General features: G+C 39.1%; 1 long non-coding RNA gene across 3 annotated transcripts; it reads left to right on the forward strand.

Moving 5' to 3' along the window:
- Positions 1–91: 91 nt before the first annotated feature.
- On the forward strand, positions 92–19,127 carry LOC131512137 (uncharacterized). Of its 3 annotated transcripts, none has more exons than XR_009261987.1 (4): positions 92–261; positions 1,001–1,117; positions 2,268–2,349; positions 18,991–19,127. It is a non-coding gene; the product is annotated as an uncharacterized LOC131512137 (long non-coding RNA). The 3 variants fall into 3 exon arrangements; XR_009261988.1 differs by lacking the exon at positions 18,991–19,127 and adding an exon at positions 2,447–3,770; XR_009261986.1 differs by lacking the exon at positions 18,991–19,127 and having other exon boundaries at positions 2,268–3,770.
- Positions 19,128–20,741: the final 1,614 nt, after the last annotated feature.

A 20,741-nucleotide genomic window follows, 5' to 3' on the forward strand; every position in this document is an offset into this window, starting at 1 on the left:
AGAATTTTGCCAAGCAAAACAAGCCATCATGCCCTGTACAACTTTTGAGGACAGGGCCATGGAAACTTATTTGACTAGCATAGTTGAAATAATGAAAAGAAAAGAGTACTAGAGAATAGTGGAACAAGCTATCAAATAGCGTCTGGTGACTTTCAGCTTCACAAAGACAGGGGAATCAAGAGTTCAGCATGAAAACATTCTCTGAAATGGTCTACTCATTGGTTGGATTTTCTTCTTAAATTGTAGCTAATGAGAATCAAGGTAAGAATTCTTTGCTGATTTTTTTTTGGTTATGAAACATTCTACACATCATAGCACAAACGCTAGAACATTTCCACCCAGTCTTTAACCAAAGAATTAGAAACTTTTTCTTTAATTTCTGGTTCATACACAGTCTCTCTATGAAAGGAGAGTAACAGGGGGAATTAAATGTACAGATAACTCAGATGAAAAAACACTTTTGAATGAAATAGCCAAGTCACTTATGTACTTAAATTATTGGTGTGATTGCCTCGGCTTTCCATTTTCTCTTCCAGAGAAACAAACATAGAACCTACAATTTTATTTGTTTCTAGGCATTATTAAAAAACTGAGATAAATTGTAGTTGTAAGACATGCCACAAAATATTTAGCATTTTATATAATATCGTCAAAATAGAATTGATTGTTGAAAAGGAAATATTTTTATTGTCAAATTTAAACAAAGTTAATTTCAAGCTATATCAACAAGTAAACAATATACAATAGTAAAAAATAAAATGGCCAACACGAGATATTTGACATGCATGCCATTACAAAGAAATCATGCATGCCATTGCAAAGAAGATAAAGAATAAATAGGAAATTCTTATCTAGAAAGAATAGTAAGTAATAAGAATGTGTGAACACGATAGACAAATATCAAAAACTCAAAGACTGGACAATATCCACGTTCATAAACTGGTTTGGATTTTTTTATTGATTGATAGATTATTAACATCAGATAAATTTGCCTTTATAGATTCATCCAATTTTGGCATATGAGGAAAAAAAAGAAGCAAGATTCATGTCATATGGCACAGAATGAAATAATTTTCCAGACGGGCAATCAATATTTCATTTTAGACCATGAAAACAGGTAAATCGAACTATAAAGTATCCATTGTCAGCCACTTTAGCCAGGTGAATGGAACACATTAACCATTATTATTATTAAGTGAAGCTAGCTGGAATTTTCATCTTTGACTTGTGTACTCTGTTTTTCACAGTGTGTTGCTTTCAGACTTTCTAATCATTCCCTCTCACTTACTGATTCCCTTGGCACCTGGGCTTGCAATTCTCTTCCATTCCAAGGGTTCCGTTATCATCCTGAGTGCCTGGAAAGACTGTGTTCAACCCAAAGAAACCCTTAGCTCTCTGTACGTTGGCCTCATCTCCAGTAACTTACTTTTTTGTGCAGTGCCCTCAGGCTCCCACCACCAAGTTGGGGTTTTTTAATATATGTATATATTTTAATGTTCATTTATTTTTGAGAGAGAGACAGAGCATGAGCAGGGGAGGGGCAGAGAGAGAGGGAGACACAGAATCCGAAACAGGCTCCAGGTTCTGAGCTGTCAGCACAGAGCCTGATGCAGGGCTCAAACTCAGGACCTGTCAGATCATAACCTGAGCCAAAGTTGGATGCTTAACCGACTGAGCCACCCAGGTGCCCCTTAATATATATTTTTTAATTTTACTTATTTATTTTGAAAGAGAAAGAGAGGGAGGGAGGGAGAGAGTCAGAAAGAGAGGGAGAGAGAGAGAGAGAGAGAATCCTAAGCAGGTTCCACACTGTCAGTGTGTGTGTGTGTGTGTGTGTGTGTGTGTGTATTTTAGGCACCCACCACCAAGTTGTAAATGTGGAACCTTAATTTTTACCTGAAACTACTCCAGCTCATAAATTGTAAATTTGCACTACATAATTATTTAACCAAGAATTCTTATTTTCTGACTGTTGTTTAATTATTTCTAATATTTTAGTCTTTAGTCTCATGGTATAGCCATTAAATAGTTTTGAGAGCACTCTTGGTACCTTATATTGTTCTCAACACTGGATTTCCTTGGGGAAAGCAAGAAGTCAAAAGATGCCTGCTGTCATGAAGCTTACTCTCAAAACCCTTAACCCTGCTTCATTCTCTTGATCAGTTCTCCCACATCCCCCTTTCCTACACAGCTTAAGTCCCATGATCCATCATTTCAACTACTCTGTTTTTAATATCCTAACTTATTTTCCCATCATCTACTGGCAGAAGCCCAAGCCTAGGAGACTCCAGCCACCTCCCTTCTCAGCGTATTTACATCAGTGGCTGACCATACATCGGAGGAAATCAGGTAACTGCAGATAAATGTCACAATAAATTCATGGTCTCCACAACAGCAAGGCGGACCTCACCATTTCTAAGAAATCCCTTTTTCTATGTTTCCTCAGCTCTTTTTCAAGATCCTTTGGTACTTATTTCAAACAAACAAGCAAGTGTAATAATGCTGGCATCCAGGACAAGCAGTTTCAAAGGCACCCTGAAAACAACTCTAAATTCATGTTGTGACTAACAGATCAGGGTGATGATTATCAACACAGGACATCTGAAAGCATCCTTCTTTAACCAGTCAGGCCTCAGGTATTGAGGCAAGTAGAAATGTTCTGGGCCTTGGCTGAGGTGGACCAACCGTATCTTTGCCTTGCTGTTCAACATTTTGTTGGGCCTAACTTTAAAATTCAGCTTACGATCAGCAAGAATAGTGAAAGGAGGAAGCTTCCCAGTGTTAGGCACCGAAAAAAAGATTGCTGCCTGACCAGCCGCTGTAGCAAAAGGCGATTAAGGGTGTTCCAAAACTTAGTGGGGCCTTAGACAGTTATTAGACATTTTTTGGCTTTGGTTTTCTGTAAAATGTACACAGTAGACCAATTTAAGAGGCTTGTTGTGAGAAATGAATGGAAGAATATGTGTAGAGTTTAGGATATTACCTGGTCCCTCTTAAGCCCTGAGATAAATATTAGCTATTAGTTGCTGATCCCATTTCCATCTATAATTGTGGCTCCACCTCTCTTCTTACTACCACACCAAATTTCTGTAAAATCCTGCCAGTGTTTGTAATCTCCATTTCCTCATCTCTCTGCCATCTCTTCATACCCACAATTTCTTTGGACCTGTCCTCATTGAGGTCATCAGCGGCCTCCTTGATACTAAATGCCCAGAATTCTCCCTCCAGGCTTTTACTTGTTTTTTTTGTTTGTTTGTTTTGTTCTGTTTTTTGTGTTTTTGTTTTTATGTTTATGTTTGAGAGAGACAGCGCACCAGCGCGGGAGGGGCAGAAGAGGGAGACACAGAATCTGAAGCAGGCTCCAGGCTCTGAGCTGTCAGCACAGAGCCTGACGTGAAGCTCCAAGCTAGGAGATCATGACTTGAGCTGAAGTCAGATGCGTAACCGACCGAGCCACCCAGGCCCCTACTTTGTTGATCTCTTAGCATCACTTGACACTTGACCGCTCTCTTCCCACTATTTATGAAGAGGCACACCCCTTGATTTCCTCTAATTTTTTAAGTTACATTTATAATCCTCTTTTTCATGATTCTAGTCTGCCTATTTTTTCAATATTGGTGTTCTGGAAGATTCTATCACAGGGTCTTTCTTTCCTCATTCTACATGCTTTTCCCTGGTATATCTAATGTCGTCTCACAAGATTTCCATCTCTATTCTTTAGGGTGAAGACTAAGCTATTGCAAAAAAAAAAAAAAAAAAAAAAAAAAGAGTGATGTAAAGAATGAGGTTTACCTCGCTCTCACCTAAGAGTCAAGGTGTACGTGATCCAGGACGGCAGCAACTTTGCCCTACACAGTCACTTAGAGACCCAGCTTCTCTTATCCTGCTATTCTGAATCTCAGCACCATCTGGCTAGTCATTGTCTGCTGTTTGAAGCTAGGTTGCTACTAAGTTTAGGGTCTTCAGGAAAGAGAAAGGAAACAAGGAAGGTCAGGGGCATGAACTACTCTATAAACAAATGGCATGAAGTTGCATACATTGCATCTATTCACATTTCCCTGGCAAGAATGTGGTCAAATGGGCACACAACTCCATGGTGACAGCTGGCAAATGTGGACTTTAATTGGGCATAACATCAGGGAAAATGGGGCGTGGAGGGATAGATTTTGATGAACAACTGGAAGTCTCCACCACACTATCTACAAGCCAATAACTAGAAATTCTGTGCTTCAGTGCCCTTCCTTAGCTTCAGATTCAAACATCTAATTGCTTACTGGACAAATGCACTTCAATTTCCTCTTACACTTTAAATGCAGTAAGTTCCAAATAGAATTTATATCTTCTACGTCTCATAATCCCCAAACTCCATTTCAGTGAAAACCAAAACCATTTCTCCTCTCTTGTTTCCTATCACAGCTGTAGAAATATCATGGTTTTTATCACCTTAGTAATGACGGTGCATTATCCTTCATGTCTCCGGGCTTCATTATTACCCCACTTAAAATTAAAAATATTCTTTATGTTTCTGAATGGATCTGATTCCTCAGTTTAGACAGCAAGAGATCAGATAAAGATATTAGGTTATCTAATCTGTTTTGTACAGTGGTATTCAAAAGTTTGGAAAGTGGAGATTCATTTAAAATCTTATCTGAGTCTCACCCCTGAGTTGAGACACTGTGAGCTCCACTAATGAGAATGTGGATGGAGAGGGAATCTTATATTCTCCACAATGAAGTCCAACTGGTCTTTCTAAAATATAAATCTAATCTTACTATATATGTTAGTTTTCACTTGCTTCCCATTGACATTAGAATAGGGTCCAAATTCTTAGCCTGGCTTAGGAGTCATAGATCTCTAATTTTTACTTCATCTTGCCATGCCCCATGCTGAACTTTTGACTCTAGACATACATAATCTCTTCTGTTTCTTGCACACACCATCTCTCCCTTATCTTGAGGCTTTGCGTATAACATTCTACTTGGCTGGAACTGTCTTCCTTAACCTCTGGCCCTTTACTTGATTAATTTCTAGTCATCTCTCAGATAGTAGCTTGATTATCATGTCTTCCAGGTAGTCGTAGGACCTTCTCTTGCTGATGGGATTCAATACCTTCTGCTATTTGCTCCTTTAGGAGCTGGTGTTTACCCTCTATTACACTTATAAGACTTCGTTATAGTTGTTTTTTGTATTATCTATTTCCCCATTAAAAATGTAAACTCTGTGATTGCAGAGACCATTCTGTTGCATCTGTAGAACTTGGGTCCAGTTAAGAATGTAATAGATGCTCATAAATACTTATTAAATATTCATTTGATGTTTGGGTATATGAATAGTTTGGAATGAGAGTAAAAGCACTTTTACAAAAGTATTTAGTGGCAATTCAGAGTTCTTGGCACAATTATAATTAGGATGAATAGATTAGTGTTATTCACTAGAGCACATTTTTACTTAGAAAAATAATTTAATAACACTTTGAGAGTAATGAACTAAAATAAATGATGCCAGGCCAGACATGGAAATGTCTGAATTCTTATTTCCCTTCCTTGTCTGATTCTTCTTGTACACACCACATATATAGGGCTCTTGCTTTCACCCTTCAATGTGGTTCCTTGAGGCCTACTTGGTGAGAGTTACAAGGAGGCAGTGAGTACAGAGACACTAACCTATCAGATGGTCTGACTTTCCATTATGATTCAAACCTCCCTCATGAACGCTTATCTCAGGAAACTGTACTCAGCCATTGTGGCAATCAATCGTGAAGTGTGTCACCAGTGATTACTGATAATAAAATACCAATGCTTATTAGCTCTTTTTATTTGTTTATTAATTAAAGTAGGTCCAGTGCCATCTGTATTATAGCATCGTTCTTTCCATTTTCTTCATCATTTTTCATTCTGGTGATTTTTTTTTCTTTTTTTAGTAGAAAAGAAATGATATAGTCTACACCAGAGATGACATTAACAGTTGGATATGCATGTGATAGATCATCTAGTTACCTGGTTTTAAAAATGGAAGGATGGCTTTCTCTTTCAAGTAAATATGTGCACATTTATACAGAGAATGTGGAATCATCAAGTATGAGTTAAACAAGAGCAAGCTAAAGTTAACACTATCAAGCTAGATGAGGGCAAAAGGGAGACTGTAGCCTAAGAGAAAGACTCAGGACTGAGCAAAGCAAAGGGTGGTATTGTTAGAAGAGAAGGATGGAGTTGTCCTTCTGAAAGCCTGTGGGTCCTAAGGAGCTGCATTGAACTCCTTCAGTCAGGAAGAAGCAGCAATTCCACCAGTGGATTCCAGCACACGGAAGTCCCAGGTAAGCATCTGTTTGTTACCTATAAGAAAAGATCTGAACTTTTTGCAAAGGCATTTAGGGGCTTGACTGCCCACCTATCAGTAACATACTAGTCGTTTAGAATTTTGTTTCTAAAACTAATCAGTTATATTTCAAACATAACATTTAGTTCTCCATTCAACTGCTGCTATGCTGCTGTATCCAGCTTGTAATTTCAGGCCTCCAGCCTTAAATTAATTTAGGGCACAATTTATGTCCTAAGAGAAAAAGGGTCATTACAAAATGGAATTTGCACAGACTAAGACAGGAGGTTCCAAAGAGAAACTGTCTCAAAGGCCCCTGCCAGCACAGCAAGTGTATATCTAAGAGAAAGGGGAAAAAGAGGCTGCCCTCCTTTAGAGTACCTCTAGCAACTTCATAGAAGCCTCACAGTCTACCTTGACCTGTTCTAGCACCTGATCCTACCAGACATCCCCTGTGGCTTTGCAGTTGGAGACATCTGGAACACAGTCAGGGAGATCTGGTTACACTGGAGGTTGCAAAAGTGTGTGGCATGATAACTACTCTAGACATTTGATGAAGAAAATTCTCAGTAGTCATGCAGTAACGCAATCAGGTCATGCAGACCCAAACACAGACACAGGCTCTTTCTTAATTGCATTATTCTTGTCTTTGGTTCATTTGCTATGTTTGTTATTGTTCTTGTTGCTCTTATTTGTTTGTTTTGTTCTTTTGGAAAGTGAATACTTTAAAAAATATGTTGGTGAGTTACGTACACTTGAAGAAAAACTTTAGAGGACCTCGTGCAATGTCTGAAAGAGCTCTAAGTCTCATTGTTTTTAAAATTTTAAACCTCAGACTTGCTGTCAATGAAGAATCTCTAGTCCATGAATGCAGCAAGCAACTGTTTTTCGTGTTCCTTCACCTCTTCCTCAAATTATGTGTGAAACGATAGCATTGTAGAGCTGGCTACTCCCCAGTGAATCCTATGCTGTCCTAAAGATCATTTTCTACCACCCTGAAGGTTTAACTACAACTACATTTAATTGGCACTGGTGGGCAATTCATCGGGGGCGTTGTGGTGTGACTGTTCAGGAAATATCTGCCTGCTGTAATGCTGGCAAGCTTATTCCTACAAAATCTCACAAGATCACTTGTCGAAACATTTTGTGCTGCAATGTTGATGATATGCCCAGTTCAATCAATCAATCAACAAATATTTATGTTAAATTCCTGTTCTATCACCACTGCTAAGCTGAAATTCCTGCCCTGTTGACCAGTGTGCCCATGGAAATGGTATTCAGGCAAAGGTCAGGGTGATCTTTTTCTGACCCCAGAGGACGCATGCTGTTTCTAAGAGCTGTTTCTAACTCTTCCCAAATGGAAAAACCAATTAATTCACCAACGAATAGTTACAGTTATGTGTGCCCACATTCTTCAGTAGGCTTATATTTCTTCTGGTGTGGTGAAACTCTCAAACCAAGGTCACTCCCTTCTCTCTTTCCTTCCCTCTTTCAATAGCAGTTTGTTACAGTGGCACCTAACATTTCTATAGAATTGTGTAGTTACCAAAGTATTTTTATTCTTAACCTAGCCAACAATACTGAGAGGGTGCCGTTTTTTTTCCTCTTTTACAGCTGAAGAAATGAAGAGGTTTGGATTTGTCTAACGTCATGGCCAATAGGGAGCATGGGAGCATTCCCTAACTCCAAAGTGACTTTTCCCCAGAACCCCATTTCTCTCTGCCATGTATAAGGCACTGTAATAAGCGAAGGAGTTTAGGAATAGGAGTAACAATATTAATAAAATATTTTTTAACCTCAGAAATGTAATATCAAAGGTAACCCAGTGATTTTGTCTCCCTCTACAACAGAACTAAGAGCCTGTGCATTTCAGAATGCTGGCTTCATATCCAAATAGAGATGACCCTAGTCTTTGGGTCTTCCATAGTTGCCTGGCTTCACACGAATCCCACTCGTATAACTCTAGCTGGGGACGGATCCAAACTACATTTCTCAGAGCGATGCTTCTCAACAGCTGCTCATCTAGCTGTACCGAAATGCAGTGTCTGTTTCTTCACCTTTCCCCTGCCCCGGCTGTACAATCATTGCAGTGTGGCTGTTGGCCTGGACCTATCATGCCAGTCAAACAGTGCGTGGTAAGGTCATGATCGAACTTCACGTCACTCAACTCAAAGACATTTTTTTTCTCCATCTTTGACTTGTCGAGAGGCAGAACAGCATAACGGCAAACAAAGTATGGAACTTTAAAGTCATACTGCCTTGGTTTGACTGCTAACTCCTCTATTTACTAGTTGTGTAATCTCAAGCAAGGGATTAACCTCTCTGTGCTTCACTTTCTTCATCTATAAAATAGTACACCATAGTACAGGTGTCAAGATTCAAGGAGTTGATATATAAAAAACTGTGAGAAAATGTCTGATGCATATTAAATGCTACAGATGTTGGGGCACCTGGGTGGCTTGGTCGGTTAAGCGTACGACTTCAGCCAGGTCACGATCTCGCGGTCTGTGAGTTCGAGCCCCGCGTCGGGCTCTGTGCTGACAGCTCAGAGCCTGGAGCCTGTTTCGGATTCTGTGTCTCCCTCTCTCTCTGCCCCTCCCCTGTTCATGCTCTGTCTCTCTCTGTCTCAAAGATAAATAAACGTTAAAAAAAATTTTTCAAAAAAAAATGCTACAGATGTTAGTTGTTATTATTTATTGTTACCTAAGCTGCTTGACATGTTAACAGTTTTTTTTCTTCTTTAGCCCTAATCTTCCATTGATCTCTGTGGCACCATGTTCTCATGATTTTACTCTATCCTCTCCGATATTTTTTCTTACTCACCTGTGTAGACTCTTTCTTTTCTTATTTTTTACTGAACAAAGAGCTGTTTAATTTCTTCAAGTTTCACTTATTCTGTCCATCCTTTTTATTAGTTTTCTATCCTCAGAAATCTCATCAAAATTCACACGTTAGAATACCAAGTTTATTCAAATATATATGCATGACAGATTCTCCCCTAAATTCTCAACTGACATACCTCCCTACCTTCTTGCCATCTCTAATTGTGTATCTCATGTACAACTTAAACTCGGTATTTCTACCCAAATTGGTCACATTCTGGCATTCCGGTATTAATAAATATAACCAGAAGTCAATGTGTTATTGAAGTTAGCTGCCAAGAAATCGTGCAGAGCACTCTGTCACCCTCACCTCTAGTAACCAATCCATTGTTAAGTCTTAAAGATTATATATCCTTTGACTTAGATATTTCTCACAGCTCATCAACGCTACTACCAAGTCTCACCTGGACTACTGCAATAGATTTCAAAGTGTTCTCTTTTCATTTCTTGGACCCCTGTCTCTCCACTTTCCACACATAAAGTAAAACAGTCTTTTCAAACACGAGGAGATCCTAACATTATCTGCTTAGAGCATCTTGATATCTTTCTTATACTTTTGTAATAAAAGCAAACTTACCCTTTCACTGAGCCCACAAAACCATATCTCAACACCTTTAAGTATCTCACCCTTCCTCTTCTTTCTTACTGCTAAATAACTGACTATTGTTTCATTTCATTAACAGCTTCCTGCTCCCTCTCACTGCAGGACCTTTGCACACACTGGTCCTTCTGCTTTCTCTCCTCTTGGCCTCATTAGTGTCTATTCACCTTGACATCTTGGCTGTATCATCACATTCTCAAGGAAACCTTTTCTAATCCTCTTGATTGGATAAACTTCATATTTCTTTGCTCTGTAGAATTTATCATGGTTGTGTTTTTACATTCCTTCATGGATTATGTCTGTCTCATACAGTAGACTGTAAACTCAATGCAACTATGCCTTTGGGGGAAGGTGGCTATCATTTATATTCCTAGGACCTGATTCAGAGATGTTGCTCCAATATATATTGGTTGAAGTAACATAACCCTGGCCGCTCTGAACGCAGCTCTGATTCTATAGCATCATGTCTGGAAGAGCGTGGACCTCATTTTACAGAAGAATTAGCCACCTGAATACAGTATACGTCAGAGACACTGCAGGTTTGGTACCAGACCACCACAATAAAGTAAATATTGCAATAAAGTGAGCCAGATGATTTCTCCGGTTTCCAGTGCATACAAAAGTTACATTTAAACTACACTGTAATCTATTAAGTATATGATAGCATTAGTTACTAAAACAAAGGCCATACCTTCATTTAAAAATACTTTATTGCTGAAAAAAAATTCTAAGCCTCATCTAAGCTTTCAGTGAGGCATAATCTTTTTGCTGGTGGAGGATTTTGCCTGGACGTTGATCACAGCTGACTGGTCAGGGTGGCGGTTGCATCTAAATGGCATTTAGAATGGTGAATCCTTTCTAAAAACTTTTCATTTTACTTTGCCTAGATCCATCAGAGGTATCACTATCCATGACAGTTATAGCCTTATGAAATGTATTTCTTAAATAATAAGTCTTGAAAGTCAAAATTAGCCTTTGATACATGGGCTATAGAATGGATATGGTGTTAGCAGGCATGAAAACAAGATTAATCTCATTGTACATCTCCATCAGAGCTCTTAGATGACCAGGTGCATTGTCAGTGAGTGGTAATATTTTGAAAGGGATCTTTTTTTTCTGAGCAGTAAGTATCAACAGTGGGCTTAAAATATTCAGTAAGCCATGTTGTAAAGAGACATGCTGTCACCCAGGCTTTGTTGTTCCATTTATAGAACATAGGCAAAGTAGATTTAGCATAATAATTCCTAAGGGTCCTAGGATTTCCAGAATGGTCAATGACGGTTGGTTTCAACTTAAAGTCACCAGCTGCATTAGCTCCTAACAAGATAGTCAACCTGTCCTTCGAAGCTATGAAACCAGGCATTAACTTCTCTCTAGCTAGGAAAGTCCTAGATGGCATCTTCTCCCAGTATAAGGCTGTTTCATCTACATTGAAAATCTGTTGTTTAGTGTAGCCACCTTCATAAATTATCTTAGCTAGATCTCCTGGATAATTTGCTGTAGTTTCTGCATCAGCACTTGCTTCACTGTGCATTTTTATGTTACGGAGACACCTTCTTTCCTTAAACTTCATGAACCAAACTCTGCTAGCTTCAGATTTTTCTTGTGCAGCTTCTTTACCTCTTAGGCTTCATAGAATTGAGGAAGGTTAGGGTCTTGCTCTAAATTAGGCTTTGACTGAAGGAACATGGCGGTTGGTTTGATCTTCTATCCAGACCATTCAAACTTCCTCTCTATCAGCAATAAGGCTGTTTTGTTTTCTCATCATTTGTGCATCACTGCTTAATTCCCTTTAAGATTTTTTCCTTTGTAGGAGCACCTGGGTGACTCAGTCTGTTAAGCGTCTGACTCTCAGTTTCAGTTCAGGTCATGATCTCTTGGTTTCATGAGTTCAAGCCCCACGTCAGGCTCTGTGCTGACAGTGCAGAGCTTGTTTGAGATTCTCTCTTTCCCTCTCTCTCTACCTCTCCCCTGCTCACGCTATCTCTCAACATAAATAAACAAAACTGAAAAAAATATTTAAAAATTTTTTTTTTTCCTTTGCATTCACATGTTGGCTGTTTGATGCAAGGGCTTAGCTTTCAGCCTGTCTCGGCTTTTGACATGCCTTCCTCACTAAGTCCAACCATTTCTAGCTTTTGATTTAAATTGAGAGTCATGAAACTCTGCCTTCTGCTTGAACACTTAGAGGGTATTGTAGGATGAAGTGGTCTAATGTCAATATTGTTGTGTCTCAGGGAATAGGGAGGTCTGAGCAGAGGGAGAGAGATGGGGGAACGGCCGGTTGGTGGAGCAATGAGAACACACACAACATTTATGGGTGAAGTTTGCTATTTTGTAGGGGGGCAGTTCGTGGCACCCAAACAATTACAATAGTAAGATTAAAGATCACTAATCACGGATCGCCATAAAAATATCATAATAATGGAAAAGTTGGGAACATTGGAAAATAACCAAAATGTGACAGGGATACAAAGTGAGCAAATGCCGTTGGAAAAATGGTGCCCATCGACTTACTAGACATAAGGTTGCCACCAACCTCTAATTTGTAAAAAACACAGTATCTGTGAAGCACAATAAAATGAAGTATGCCTATATACATATGCTAATTATGGCAGAGTAGCTACTCATTGCACTTAAAACCTGCCCCATTTGCATGGATGTGGTCACAGGGATTGAGGCCAAATGAAGTAGAGTTTTGTTAGGCAGCATCTTAACTTGCTGACTGACACTCAGGCCTGTACGAATAAAGCATCTCAATTCATTTTGTCTTTTTTTTTTTTTGTTTAATGTTTGCTTATCTATTTTGAGAGAGAAAGAAAGAGAGAGAGAGAGAGAGAGAGAGAGAGTGTGTGTGTGTGAGCAGGGAGAGGGACAGAGAGAGGGACAAAGAGAAATCCCAAGCAGGCTCTGTGCTGTCAGTGCAGAGCTCAACATGGGGCTCTAACCCACAAACAGTGAAACCATGACCTCAGATGAAATCAAGAGTCAGACGCTCAGCCAACTGAGCCACCCCAGTGCCCCCATTTTGTCTTCTTAAGATCTCTGAAGCCGAAATTGTGGGTCCTTGTCTACTTGTGGGCAGTATTACATGACCAAAATGTCACAGAATAATTTTAGTTTTCAGCTGTATCTTATTTGTGCTCTAATGTTTAGCCAGCTTTGAGTTATTCCCCCCACCCCTAAAAAAGGACTATTTTATATTATAATGACTGAACTTAGGCCCTACTGATATTCCCAAGCCATAGTAAGGGAAGGAGCTGGGAATTGCATTATTTTCCTTTCAGAAGGGCCAGAATTACGTCAAATTTTAGCTTTTTGGTGACTTCATAGATGAATAACCATGTGGCTGCTTTCACAAAAATCAGAAGAAGTTTGCAGGCCTTTCCTATTCTGCAGCCCCATGCCTGTAAATGTTTAGTAATAAAATAATTATTTTGCAACCGCGATGTTCAAATGTCAGAGACTCCAAATTGATTACACAAACATTTGATGACACTGCTTGATAATTTATTAACAATTAACATTGTAAGATCTGTTTAAAAAAAAATCTGGACAGTTCATTTGAATGGCCACAAGAGAGCAGTAAGAAATTAAAGCTGAGGAAGATGAGTCACAATCACTCTTCATGTATTAGGAAGAACTGAAACAGAGAGCTACTTTTATTCGTTCTTAAGCTTGGAAATATGGTTTAGACTTTCTCATTTTTTAAGCCCGTTAGAAAGGACAGCGTCCATAGCATTGGTAGCTGAACTAAAAAGTACCTTGAATTAGGGCTTTTAAGAAGATCTCAAGTTTATATGTAAAAATAGGGGAAAAAAAAGTACTTTGGGCAAAGGTACATCTTGAACAGTCATCTGGCCCATCCTTTCGCGTTGTGCCAGCCAGATCGAAAGGTATGAAACCCATTTGCAAAGTCCCACAGAAGAGGATCCTGGCGTCCTGTTCTAGAACATGGCCAACTCTTTAAAACGTTAATTACTGGAAAATAATTTTTATGAGTCATCCACCTCTCTTCTGTTGTAATTTAGCTACTATTTCAAATAACATTTTGGAGACCTTGGATCTTTCCCTAAGGTCCATTCTATTTCTTTATATGTCCCCACCCTTCTTTGCCCATAGAAACTTGTGTCATTTTTTACTTTAAATTTCAAGTCCTATGAATTTATAAAATGAATTTAAAAAGCATTATTAACAAAATGACCAGCAATAACCCCAATATATAAGATGCTATGAAGAATCGGTCTGCAAAAGAGATTAATGGCCAGTAAAAAAAATAGTCAAAGGGCATGATTAGGCAATTCACAAAAGTAGAGTGTCAGCCAATAAACACACAAAAAGTTGTTCATGCTTAACAGTAAATAAAGAAATGCAAATTAAAATGAGGTACTTTTATATTACTAGATAAGCCCAGATTAAAAAGAATTACAATGTCCAGTGTTAACAAGAGAGAAAAGCCATTTGTAAACACTAGAACAGTTTTCACGAGGACAGTCTGAAAATATATATCAACAAAATTTTAAATATGAATTTCCTTTGACCTAGAAATTTCACTGTTAAGAATTAATCCTATGGAAACAATCAGACAAATAGAAGTATACGTTTTAGTAGTAAAAAAGAATTGGGAAGATAAAGATTTAAGCAGTTCCAAAGGGAGAATTGGTTACATAAATTATAGTGTATCCATTCAAACGGATTATTATGTAAATCATTAAAATTACGACAAATCTATATTTATTGGTATCGAAAGCCTGAGGTGTATTTTAAGTTAAAATGAGATTGAAAATATCATAGCATGATTTCATTTATTTTTTTTTATTTTTATTTTTTTCAACGTTTTTTATTTTTATTTTTGGGAGAGAGAGAGACAGAGCATGAACGGGGGAGGGGCAGAGAGAGAGGGAGACACAGAATCGGAAACAGGCTCCAGGCTCCGAGCCATCAGCCCAGAGCCTGACGCGGGGCTCGAACTCACGGACCGCGAGATCGTGACCTGGCTGAAGTCGGACGCTTAACCGACTGCGCCACCCAGGCGCCCCGCATGATTTCATTTAAAAACGAATTGGGAATGACTACATAAATCAGGATGATATACCCCAAAAAACAATGATCTCTGAGTAATAAACGCACAGACTATTTTTTCTTTTTTCCACAGAACTTCTATAGAGGCTGCTTTTGCATTTATTTGTTTTTAATCAGTTAATACATATTACTAATCAGTAAAAAAAAAATAAAATAAAAATAAAAAACATATAAAGCTACTACTATATTGGAGCAAAACCCTTAGGAAACTCAGAATTTGGTTTGGTGAATTTGTAACAAGTTTGAAGTTTACTCTCCACATAGCAAGTTGCAATGAAAACACAACCTAACAAAAAACTATCTACGATTATCTAGATTTTCTTAATAATATGAAAGAAAAATACTTAACAACGAGCTCCCAGAGTATAGGCAGGTTGTGTCTATATGCTGCTAATATAACCAGGTGAAAACTAAAAAAAAAAAAAAAAAAGCATTCAAAGAATTGACTTCGTAACATAAATAACCTTGCTTTTCGGAGGAAAAAACAAAACAAAACAAAAACAAAAATAAAAAACAAACAAAAAAAAAAAAACCTCCTCAACCGTTTTTTCCCTCTTTTTCCCATAAACGAGCCAGTAGCCTGACATGCAAACCATTTTTTCTAGACGTTCTAACTGATCATAGTGTCACTGTTGATTTTTTAGGCCCATATTATTTTATAATTAATATAAGGAAAAGCTTTCAAAAGGGTTTTTGCTGAAGATAGCTTTTGTATAGCTACCTTCAAGATATCTTCAAGGTGTCCTATGTAAAGACACCTCTCCGTTTACTGCAGACTTGGAAAAGAATGCTGTGTTTCCTGCTCTAAGCGACTATCAGTTCTTTATTTTCGACCCTGTTCAAATTACCTCCATGACTTTTAAAACTATCAGCTACTGAATATCTCCTATGAACCTAGTACTAGATTAGACCTCAAAACAAACTACAAAATAAATATTATCCTCAAAAGACAGCAAGCAGGCTCACAGAGGCTCAGTGCCCTGCCCTGAATGGCACAGACTAGGACGGTAACCCCTGTGCTCTGCCGGCCCCAGAACACTTTGTCCTTTTTTTTCCTTTTCCTTATTTTTTTTTTCACATGGAAGAAACCCCTTTTCCCAATTGCTTGCTTTTTTCTTCACAGCATTTCCTTAGCCATTTCAAGCCCATTTTCCTCCTACCATTGAACCCTTCCAGATGCACAAAAAAAAGAAAAACGAAAGTCTACAAGGAGCATTTGAAGATTAACATTTCAATGTTTTGTCATTTTCTCCCTGCTTATACTTGCTTGGAATTGAGAGTTGGGCTGCAGTGAATCGCCCTGAATCGCCCTGAGGTATTTGCCCACTTGCCCTACTTTATGGTTCTCAATGGGGAAATGAGAACAGGCATCTTTGCCACTCCTGTTGGTTGGTTGCAACATCACTTCCTCTTAAAAATGCATTGTATCAGGCTGTCTGGGTGGCTCCATGGGTTAAGTGTCCAAGTCTTGGTTTCTGCTCAGGTCATGATACAACAGTTTTGTAAGTTCAAGCCCCAAACCCGGCTCTGCACTGACAGTGCTGAGCCTGCTTGGAATTCTCTCTCTCATTCTCTCTGCCTTTCCCTGACTTATGCTGTCTCTGTGTCTCTCAAAATAAACAAACTTTTTTTAAAACATGCATTTTATCCTCCCTAAAAAAAAGAAAACAAAACTGTGTCATGAAGATGAGAAAGCAGAAAAGGAAGTTAAGCGCCTCTGCTTTATCCATCGCATCTGAAAATAAGTCTTTAGCTGCCAATCAAATTGTGTTTGATAGGCAGAGCTTCTAAATATCCTCAGCGGTGCAGCTCATGGGATGGCTTAGAAGAGAGGCATTGAAGTTCTGGGTGCACGACAGAGAAAGCATTGCCATAAACGATGAGTATATGCATGGGTCATTTCCAGCCTTCCTTCTGGCTACTTTTGAAAAGGAATGACATCACCATTTCCCGGCCTTTGCTCTCTTTGGTGAAGACGTTTCTTGAAGTTCTGAGATCTCCTGATTTTTACCACAATCTCTCCCCCACACCTCTCTTTCCATTCCCAAGGCTTTTGTTTGTGGATGCTTTTAAATAACATGTTGAAAAAAAAAAGAAAATAAATTTAAACTTAAAAAAAATCCAAAGGGAACAAAATAGCAAAAAACATTTAAAAAGGGAATGGGCAGGAAGGTAGAGGAGGGAGGGGCAGGGGGAGAGAGGGGGGAGATTAGAATCACAGGTACTTCCTTTACTACTGGCTCACCAGAGCTTTGGGTGAGTCACCTAACTTTAATCCTGTTTAAAAAAGGAGATGTAAGAACACTTCCTTAAAGAAATTCTATATAAGCGGATACAGTAATATGTAAAACCTCACTGAAAGATGTTCCTATAAAAACTCCCATCATAGAGATTTAAGGTATTAACATTAAAACAGGAGGAATGTCACTAATTTTACTTGCTTTACGTTTAGAAAATGGTTTTTTCTTTTTAATTTTTTTTTAACGTTTATTTATTTTTGAGACAGAGAGAGACAGAGCATGAACGGGGGAGGGTCAGAGAGAGGGAGACACAGAATCCGAAACAGGCTCCAGGCTGTCAGCACAGAGCCCGACGCGGGGCTTGAACTCATGGACCGCGAGATCCTGACCTGAGCCGAAGTCGGACGCTTGGCCGACTGAGCCACCCAGGCGCCCCGAAAATGTTTTCTTTAGTAGACTTAATATGTTATGTGGTAATGTGAGGTTGCTCAACTGAATTAAAATAAAATGTCAGATGCCAGTTCTACTAACATTCCCGAAGTACCTAGCATGTGTTAGGTTCTCTCTCTAGGGGCTACTAGAAACTAAATGAATTCAGGATAATGAAAACTAGTGAATGTAGGACCCTGACAAGAATTAAGACAACTGTAGAAATGAGGAATGAAAGGATGAGCTCTAAGTTAGTTATACTAGAGTGTAACTAGAGTTAGACTCTGAAGCCAGTCTTGAGCTTTTTCTGGTTAGTGGACTTGGATAAACTCAGTGATTGGTCTTTTGTCTATCCACCCAACAACAAGGATACTGAGAATAAGATTAAAGTCCCTTTTCTCTGGAAGCACACATGCCTGCATAGGAAGACAAAAAATAAACTAGTAAGTCAATGAAGCAACAAATAATATTAAAGTGTAGTGAGTGCTGTGAAGGAAATAAAATAGGTAGTTGAAAGAGAATCCCTCAGAGAATTCTTTAGATCAACCAGGAAGAGTTGTCTGAATTGAGTGACAAGATGGGTCAGCAGAGACCTAATGGTTGAATGAGAAGGAGTCAGCAGTGTGATGAGGCAGGAAAACAGGCTCTCAAGAAGAGGGAACGGCCAGTTCAGAGGCTTCAAGGCAGAACCAGGAAGAAAGCCATTGTGCACGATATGCAGTGTGCAAAGAGAAGGACAGTGGTAAGAATCGAGGTCAAGAAAATGGTACAGCCCAGATCATGTCAAGCATTTGAATACACAGAAAGGAGTTTGGAAGTTGATCAGAGTGCAGTGAGAAGTCATTGGAGGATTCTAGCAAGAGAGAGAAACAACCTTATTTATTTCACTTTGTTTTTTATTAGAGGGAGAGATAGAGGGTGAGCCAGGGAGGGGCAAGGCAGAGAGAGAGGGTGAGAGAGAGAATCTTAAGCAGGCTCCAAGCCCATTATGGAGCTGGACTCAGAGCTCGATCCCAGGACCGTGAGATCATGACTTGAGCTGAAATCAAGAGTCGGACGCTTAACTGACTGAGCCACTCACACACCCCGACATTCATTTTTGAAAGAAAATCCAGGCTACTCTGTGAGGAAAGGAATGTAGGGGAGCGAGAATGAAAGGCAGGAAAACTGCGTAAGTCAGCTTACATGCTAAGGCAAACTTACGCAAGAAGCTGTGTGAGTCAGGTGAGCAAAGATGGTTCCATGGACCAGATTCATTATATGATATTGCGTAGGACTGGAGGTTTGTAAGGTCTTTGGCAGTGTTCCTCTGAACGATAATCACGTTGTCTCACGAACTGAACTTGTGGTGACAGTCACAATTAAAGCCCAAAACAGATGAGCCACAACTCTCTACTAGAGGAAACTTTTGTTTTCAGTGTATTAGGGTCCTCTTCTCCAGCTTGAGAGCATTGTACCAGAACTCAGAATGTGGATAATATGCTGTCTTCAGTTTCCTCACTGTGACCCCCTTGGATTCGCAATCTCCCCAACCATCGCAGGCAAAGAAGACAAGGTAGGGTCAATAAGATGCTCATGTTAACACGGAAAATGAGGGGTAAAACTGCTAGCAGAACACAGGTACTAAGTCTGGGCTTCAGTAAGGCTGTAATCAGAACCACATTGCATTGTAACAGGAAATCTGGGCTTCTAAGAACTGCAGAGTGGAGACTTACCAACTGACCTAATCGTGCAAAGAAAATGTCAAAACGCAATAACAGATTTTCATACTCTTGTCTGCCATCAGAGCAGAGGATGGGGCCCCTGCCCAGCATAGATCATGAAGTACACAAATACCCAGGTTCCATGTTTCAGTAAAGAGTTTTGTTTCCATGTGCCAGATATTGTTAAAAACACAAAGAACCTTGTTCATAAACACCAGGCTGTCTCCTGATCCAAAAGCCCGTGTTTATTTGTGCGGTCGTTGGCCTACATATTTTAAGAATCATGTAAATAATAAAGTCAAACTACTTTATTTGGTAAGAGTGAAATTGATGGCCCAATAATCAGACACATTCGTGTGGGCTGTTGTATCTGCACATATGCGATTGATGAGAAATAGTGACTGTATACATGTGAGAGAATTTATAAAAACATACTTCAAAATTTACAACTTCCTTTAGGGGAAACAAAAGCTTTTCTCCTCTTTGCTTCATGAACGCAATGAGAAAATAGAAATTTTAAAAAAATAACTATAATGGCCATCCATTAGCTATATCTCCAAGTCAAAAGAAACACAACAGTTTAAGACCTGGAATAGAAAATCTTTCTAATCGTTAAATATAGTCGGCATAATTGAATGATTTCTCACTTCTTAAGTTAGAGGGAAAAAAGTAGGTAAGGCTACTTCTGAGAACGAGGAAGTGGCCCTCATCCCCCCTACTTAAACCCTAACCAGAAAGAAAATTAAAGTTGGAAACGTCTTCCCTCACACTGAAATAAAGTGCCCCATCACAACTAGTGATTCAAATATGTAAATGTTTCCCTGAAATGCTTTAACATCTGTTGTGGACCAACAAACGATTCTTTTTGAAACCAAACATTTGACCAAGTAACGATTTTTTTTTTTTGTATGTCCCTGCTCTTCTGTCTGTAGAAACCTGTAACCTCAGAACGCTGCTCACTGCAGGTGGTGGAGCCCAATCTAACGTTATCACCCGCCGTCAGCCAATTTTTTTAAAGTGCTAATAGAAAAAGTGACATTCACTTTTTAAAATTTGTACATGCATTTGTTAGCCTATTTTTACATACTTCTTTTTCTCAGATCAAGCCAGAGATCATTTGAAATTAGCATGTAAATAACTCAAAATCATTTTCTGATTTTTGGCAAAGCAGAGCTAGCTGGTCATTTGCCGATCTTTGTGCCGATGTCTGGAAGGCAGACTTTTCACTTTTGCACTCGAGTTGACAACTCCGGTTTGATCAGAGCACACTTCTTCTCAGATCCTGCGTGAGACTTCACCACAGAGCTCACCAGACAGCTGTTGCAGAGAGATGAAAGCTAGTCAGGAAGATGAAACCGCCTGGATCTTCCTGGCCCACGTGCAAATGGAAGTGGGGTTTGCATGGGATAGCGAATGTACAAGGCAGCTTCTGTCGATCTCCGTCACAGCACACGCTCTCCGTAAACTGCCAGAGACGGAGCTGAGAGAG

Source organism: Neofelis nebulosa, chromosome 5 (genome assembly GCF_028018385.1).
Source record: "Neofelis nebulosa isolate mNeoNeb1 chromosome 5, mNeoNeb1.pri, whole genome shotgun sequence".
NCBI classification, from domain to species: domain Eukaryota; kingdom Metazoa; phylum Chordata; class Mammalia; order Carnivora; family Felidae; genus Neofelis; species Neofelis nebulosa.